Source organism: Myotis brandtii, unplaced genomic scaffold (genome assembly GCF_000412655.1).
Source record: "Myotis brandtii unplaced genomic scaffold, ASM41265v1 scaffold213, whole genome shotgun sequence".
Taxonomy (NCBI): Eukaryota; Metazoa; Chordata; class Mammalia; order Chiroptera; family Vespertilionidae; genus Myotis; species Myotis brandtii.
Window position 1 is genome coordinate 2,349,984 of NW_005357962.1, and position 7,901 is coordinate 2,357,884.

Consider the following 7,901-nt stretch of genomic DNA (forward strand, 5'->3'; position numbering starts at 1 on the left):
AGGCCGGGGGAATGTCAAGGGGGGGGGGAGACATATGTAATACTCTTACTTTAAGCAATAAAACAATATTTAAAAAATAAATAAATGAATGAACAGATCTGCTCAGCACAAGCTGATTCAGTGGATAAGTGTCAGCCTGTGGACAGAAGGATCCCAGGTTCGATTATGGTCAAGGGAATGTACCTCAGTTGCAGGCTCCTCCCCAGCCTAGGCCCTGGTCCGGGCTTATACAAAAGGCAACCAATCAATGTTTCTCTCACATGGATATATCTCTGTCTTTCCCTCTCTGTTCCACTCTCTCTAAAAATCAAAGGAAAAATACCCTCGAGTGAGGATTAAATAATAATAAAATAAATAAATAAATGACTTTTTTAAAAAAGCATACATATTTGAAAGAGGATCAGGTAATGCTAGAGATACAGCCAGTGACAACACAATAAAATATTAGCCTCATTTGCCACATTTTTTAGTCTAATCCACCCAACTAAACAAACCACAAAAATAAAATAATAAATGCTTAAAATACAGGCCCTGGCTGGTTAGAGCATCATCCCGATACATCAAGGTTGTGGGTTCAATCCCATTCAGGGCACATACAAGCAGTAACCAAGGAATGCATATGTAAGTGAAACAACAAATCAATGTAAATGCTTAAAATACATGTAAAACTTTAAAGTCAACTCTGCTTTTCCTAACTGCCACTAATCATAGTATCTGGAATAATAGACCTTCCTAGAAAGAGAAGTCTATAATAAGCCTAATATTGTTATAATTATTACTAATTAACATTGCTACATGTTGAGCACCCACTATAGGTAAGGCACTATACAAAATGTTTTTCATTTCATTCTCACCATCAGACTAGTAAAGAGGATAATTTAAGCTCCATTTTACAGATGACAAAACTGAGGCTAAGAGAGGTTGAATAAACTGCTCAATTAGAAAATAATAGAGCCAGGATTAAAAAACATGGTCATACAATTATAAAACCTGGACTTTGTCCATTCTATCATGCTTCCTCAGAACACAAATTATGCCTTTTTCAATTTAATAATATGGTCGTTATGAATATACTTCTGTCATAATCAGGCTATTCTATGGTTCTGTGAGATTACAGGTTGAAAAAAGTATATCTAAATTAAAGAATACTGATATAAGGTGGTGAAGGGCTAGGGGTGGAGGCAGGCTAGAAGAGGTCAATGGGGGAAAAAAGGGGGACATATGTAATACTTTCAACAATATTTTTTTTAAAAAAGAATACTGACAGCTAAAATGCCTTAAAACAAAGTTGGTTATATTAAAAGTAATTAAATGAACCTTCATAAATTATGCACAGCAGCACCCCTTGACATAATTGAAAGGTACCTGAGGTGTACTTTTGCATAGCTGACCAAGACAAAGGCATCACTAACTTACTTTTCTAAGGTCAAAGGTAGCCAAAGTCAATCTTAAATAAAGTTATGAATTTTGTTGTTTTTCTGTGCTCCTAGCTTCCCTTTGCTTATATTCAGGCACTAAGCAATGTTCTACAGTTTTCAATCCCTCTTTCTCCCTAACTAAACTGGAAAAAATCTAATCAAATAATAATTTTCCTAATCAACTATATACACCTTAATACTATAAACAAGTCACCACAATTAAGATTTTTCTATCGGATCAGAAAACTCAAGACTTCAATCTTGATTAGAAGAATATAAGGTATCAGCAGGCAAGTGGAGAGAAATAGAGTTTTGGTGGGGAGAGAAGAGGAAGTCACTGAACGTTAATTATTAATATAGCAGCTCCTTGGTTAATTTATTTAAGATGACTAGGAATCTCTTTCTACTGCTTAATCCTAAACTCCATTGGAAAGGACCAGTGAGAAGGCTTGGTCGAGTTACAATTGCTGGGAACCTACTTCCAAGAGCTACAGAAGGAGAGACTGGTGTCCAACCTTCTATTTTTTTTTACTTTTTTTTTTTAAGAGAGAGAGCATGCTGGAAGGGAGGGGGTGGGGAGGAGCAGAAAGAGAAACATGGATGTGTCGGCATTGAATGGTTGCCTCCCACATGCGTCCTCACCAGGGGAGGGGATGGAACCTGCAATCCAGGTACATGCCCTTGACCAGGAATCCACCCCGAGACTCTCAGTGCACAGGCTGATGCTCTAAACACTAAGCACACCAGCCAGGGCCCAATCTTCTTCTAAATCTACAATATCTTACCCAGGCTCCCCCAGCTTCTAAGACTAGCAATTCTCAGTCTATTCCCTTGCATTCTGACATGCTTTCCTGAGTGGAAGAAAACAAAGGAAGAGTTAAAGCAAGCCATGGAAACTACACAGAACAAAAAATATGTCCATGGGAGAATGTTGCAAATAGGATCATCCTCCTTTACATATGTCACTCCAGGAAAGCAGCCAAGAACAGCTCACTCCTCTAGACATACTTCCTGCAGATGCTCCAGACTCCCCCTTAAGCACATCAGTGTTCTCATTCTCCCTTAGTTTCAACCCTCCTTTTGCCCCAAGATTTCTAAATGTATACTTTATATTCTCAAAAATATATGGCAATAAGATAATGCATATATGGCAATAAGATATGTATCAGTATCTGTGTCTCACACCTGAATAAACATCCTAAAGTCTTACAGAATATTTCTACCTTTAATAATGAAATTTTCAATATATTACTGAAACAGATTTTCTTTGCAAATAAAAGACTTAATATGTCAAGATTTTTTTAAAAATAAGATAAGCAAATTTTAAAAATAAAACAATTGTTTCCTTTCTCCCTAGCCCTATCAAAGGAACATATCAGAATTCAGAAATCAGCAGAATTCAAGATCTATTATGTAGAAATCAAAATATATTAAACCTAAAATAAAATGTAGCTTTTTAAGTACTCTATTAAATAAGACTTTACTTTAAGGTGATAAGTTCACTGTGACCTTTCCTATGAAAGGAATCCTCCCAGCAAACTAAAAACCAAATATAGGTGTTTTGTACTTTGAAAGTACTAGATTTTAAGCACCAACATTTCCATTAGGATTTGCTATATGGGTAGCTGGAGGGCTACCCATATAGTAAGAAGTGGAGAAAGCAGATTAAAAGCTACTTATAAAAGACAAACTTTACTGAAATAAAAAATAAACTTAATTAACTGTTAATTGAATTCCACTTTTGAAAATCATTTACATGAATAATCTTTGATATGTAAAATTGAGTCTCATTTAAAATGATTTAAATTGTGCCATCTGGAGCACACAGTTTCTTTGGTATTGAAAAACCACTACTGATTAAGAAATCTCACTGTAAAATGAGTTGAGCAAGCAAAGCTATTCATAGATAAGTATGATTAAATTATGGATAAGTCAACTGACTAAAGTCCATTTATTGAGAAGCAAGTAAGTAGCCGTAACCAGTGTTAGCTCAGTTGGTTGGACCTCGTCTCATGCACCAAAAGATTGCCAGTTTGATGCCCAGTCAGGGCACATGCCCAGGTTATGGGCCTGATCCCTGATGGGGGGCATTCAGGAAGTAGACATGTTAAGCTCTCACAACAATGTTTCTCTCTCACTTTCTCTCTAAAAAGCAATAAAAATATGTAAGAAAAAATAAAGGAAAAGTAAGTAGCCCTGGCCAGGTAGCTCAGTTGGTTAGATCATTGTCCGGATATGCCTGGTTGCAGGTTTGATGGAGTCAAGATACATACAAGAAGCAACCAATGAATACATAAATGAACAACAAGTCATATCTCTCTCTCTCTCTCTCTCTCTCAATAAAGAAAAATAAAACAGAAGTAATCAAACAAGTCAATGCTTAATATTATAAGGATGAGCTTTTACATTTTCCCACACTTGATTATTAAGATTTTGCATTCCTCCAACAGTTAGTAAAGAACTGAATGATCTAACAAATGTGCCCACCAACTGTATAATGATTTAAAGCAGACCGGTGGTCCGTGAACCACTGGTGATCCGTGAGGTCCGAAAGGTTGGCGACCACTAATTTAAAGAATAATCATTTTGGTGGTAGTGATGCTACATTTAACTCAATGAAAGGAATTCAAAAGCTTTCATCCTTGGAACCTTTGTTCCCCAAAATTAGTAAATTTGTGTTGTGAAAAGATTACTTATGATTTTCAACTCAAACATGCAATGACTGTTTTGCAATCTTCCAAACAAAAATAAAAATTTTAACAAAACATAAAAATCTGAAATAAAACTACAAATAATTTGAGAGAAAAAATTATCTTAACATCCTACTGCAAAGCTTCATCAATAGTTTCTTCACAATTTCACAAAACATTAATGAAAGGGTTACATAAATCCACTAGATTAAAATTTTAAAGAGAGATGCAACAATCTGTTTTCAATGCTGCTTTCTCTGTTCTTATACCCATAAAAACAGATCTAAATAAACTCTCTCCAAATAATAAACCACCTAGTTTTTATAGAAAAATCAAAGAGATCAACCGAAGGACTTGTATGCATGCATATAAGCATAACCAATGGACACAAGACACTGAGGGGTAGGGGAGGCCGGGGGAATGTCAAGGGGGGAAAAAAAGGAGACATATGTAATACTCTTTGTAATACTTTAAGCAATAAAACAAGATTTTAAAAAAAGATGTCCAACTGCCCACAAGGAGCAGGTCTAAGCCCTCAGTCACACATCCCTGAGGGCTCCCAGACTGCGAGAGGGTGCAGGCCGGGCTGAGGGACCCCCTCCCCACCAACCAATGCACGAATGTCCTGCACCAGGCCTCTAGTATGCATATAAATTCTTTGGTTAACCTCTTCCCACTGCCCCCTTCTCTCTGAAATACTAGTACATCAGTCTGTTGCATGCTTCATCACTATTTCTTCTCTCTCCAAAAATCTAAAATACACAGTGAAATATATCTGGTTCCCTTAAAAATGCTTTCCTAGCCCATCTAGGTGCAGCTTAGTGGTTGAGCATGAACCAGGAGGTCATGGTTCCATTCCCAGTCAGGGCACATGCCCAAGTTGTGGGCTTGATTCCCAGTGGGGACGTGCAGGAGGCAGCCAATCAATGATTCTCTCTTATCATTGATGTTTCTATCTCTCTCTCCCTCTCCCTTCCTCTCTGAAATCAATAAAAATATATTTTTAAAAAAATAAAAATATTTTAAGACGCTTTTCTATTATGTTTTGTATTAGTGTAAGGCCATGAACAGTTCTAAGATACTTTTACTCTAAAAACCAAACACCCTTTCACTTTTCTCTTTTGAAATGTGTCATACTTGGTTTTTATTTTCTATATATATACTGTTCTCAAACCAGTCCATATCAGTGTTAATATTTAATATGTCTGTGTATATTTAGGGTTTTTTACAAACAATACTTTACAGTAGGGTGGTAAAAAAGAAAGGGTAAACAAGGAGGCATAAGTGAAACAAAGTGTGCCACATCACATCTGAAAAACACCAATTTCATTTCTCTGCCTCAACCTCCCTTAAGTTCTCATGCCAAAGAGTCTCAATATCTAAAAAGAGGTACAACACGATATGTGATAAGGCAAACACAGAAGAAATAAAATCAGAAACTGAAGAAATTTAATAGAATTTATCACAACCTGAGAAAGAATTAGCACAAACAGAAGACAAAGAAATAATAAACCCAGTCCCTAAATACCCCTACTGAGGGGCTGCTTTTGCTGCACTGTATGGCTCAAGACAGTTTTTCAGTCTTGTGACTGTCAGAAATACATTTTACATTGTGACCTACTACACAAATGTATGAGAGAAATTTCCCAAAACAATACTTTTCCTTACCAAGTGCAATGCTAGTCAATTCTGTTCATCTATTTCATTTTCTTTTCTTTTCTTTTTTTTAGAGAGAAGGGAGAAAGAGAGAAACACCGATGTGAGAGCAAAATATCCATTGGCTGACTCCTGCACACCCCCTACAGGGGATAGTGTAAGCCACTAAAAACTGATTTGATAAATTACTAGTAAATCATGATCCACAGTTAGAAAAACAAGCTTAAAATAGAGGGCCCCTTAGATTAAGATCTTTTTTGCAATATGCCTCTGACCCTAGCAGGGTAGACAGGTATTTTAAGGTTGCCACAATATTATTGTTTTCATTTAAAGCAGTGGTTCCTGCCCCAGCCAGTTTGGCTCACTGGATGGAGCATTGGCCCACTGACTGAAGGGTCCCCAGTTCCATTCCAGTCAGGGAAACGTACCTGGGTTGCAGGCTCAATCCCCGGCCCAGGAAGCAACCAGTCAATCTCACATCTAAATTTCTCTCTCTCTCTCTGTCTCTCCCCATCCTTTCCACTCTTAAAAAAAGAAAAAGAAAAATATCCTCTGGTTAGAATTAAAAATAAATAAACAAATAAATAAAAAACAGTGGTTCTTAAAGTGGATCAACTTAAGCATCACCTGAAGTAAATGTAAATTCTCAAGCCCCACCCAGACCTACTGAATCAGAAATACCCTGGGGCCAGCCGTGTGTCGTTTACCAAGCCCCCCAGGTGATTCCGGTGCAAGCTAAAGTTTGAGAACCACCTCATTAAAGAACTCTGGTCTGTCTTCATCCTCTATTTAAAAATCCAGGACACACGCTTACTCTGTACCAGTCACTATTCTACAAGTCCTACCAATATTAACTCGTGTGAAAAATGCAAACCTATAAAGTAGAAGTTACTATCATCCCTATTATACAGATGAGAAAACCTTTGCACAGAGAGGTGAAGTTGTCTAAGCTAAGCGGTGGAACTAGAATTCAAACGTATTTCTAATTTGGCAAGGGTGCGCCCCTCCTCTGCATGTCTCCCCTCTCTCTGTTCAAGTCCCCAGTCCTACTTCTTCATAGTCCTCCCCTTTCCTCTTTCAAATGCCCCCGTCCTGTCAACGTCCCTATTTTCTAATATTACCGCTGTCATCCCTAAAACAAATTTCTTGTCTAAAACACTGGAAGGCGAGTCCCTTCCCCCTTGCCTTCAGGACCCTCTCTCTGGTTCTGGATGGCACCTTCGCATTAGGAAGCTGAGGTTTCTTCTCTCTCTGCAGTCCTTAGAGCTTATTAATGACCTCGCTGCTCATGCCCCTCGTCTCCTGGCCAGTTCCACGAGACCACTGCTCTCCTCCGGAGCAACTGGCTCGCCCCTGCTCCGCCCCACCTTCTCCTCCCTTCCCACAAGGAAATTATTTCTCCCCGCCCACCTGCTGGTGGTTCAGCCAGACTCCTAACTCAAAGAGCCTCCACTCCCCGGCTGGACCTCTCACCCCAGTCGCAAACCCGAGTTACTCCTCGGGGATCCCCCGCCCCACCCCGTGTCCGGGGATACTCAGACCCAGCAGTTGCCAGTTCAGCCTTGAGTCCCCCATCCCAGACCAGCGGTGGGGGGGCAGGGCGCTCCGGTTCCGCCCCAAGCTGTTCGAGGTCTCCACGGGACCGACCCTCCCAAGACCCGCAGCTCCCTAACTCCCCGGAGTCCTCCGCCCTCCGACTGCTACGGATGCTCAGGGGGGTTCCCACCCGCTCCCCGCCATTCCTCTACGCCCTCGCTAGGACTCACTCAGGTCGCTCCCTGTCATCTCGGACCCCCGCCGCCCTCCGTCTCCCATCTCCTTCGAACCCGGGCCCCTCCCAGTTTCCCGACCCCCCTCCCCTCACCCCCCGCCAGCACTCGGCTCGGCCGCTCCCCGACTTCTAGGGTTCCCCTTCGCCCTCGAACCCAAACTGTGTCCTGGGTATTCCCGAGTCACCCCGTCCTCCGACCGGGTCATTACCGGTCACCACCCTGTCTGGGACCCGGGTCGCTCCCGTCTCCCCAGAGACCTACCCCACACACACGCGCCGCGGTCCGTGTTCCAGACCCGAGCGAGCACCACGTCCCAAGGGACGTCCCGGCCTGACCCGCTTGGGTCTGGCCCCAGCCTACCTGGC

General features: G+C 40.7%; 1 protein-coding gene across 6 annotated transcripts in view; it reads right to left on the reverse strand.

Moving 5' to 3' along the window:
• The window catches only part of NUMB (numb homolog (Drosophila)), a 141,221-nt gene that overhangs the window by 133,003 nt on the left and 317 nt on the right, over positions 1–7,901 (reverse strand). The window lies entirely within an intron of this gene.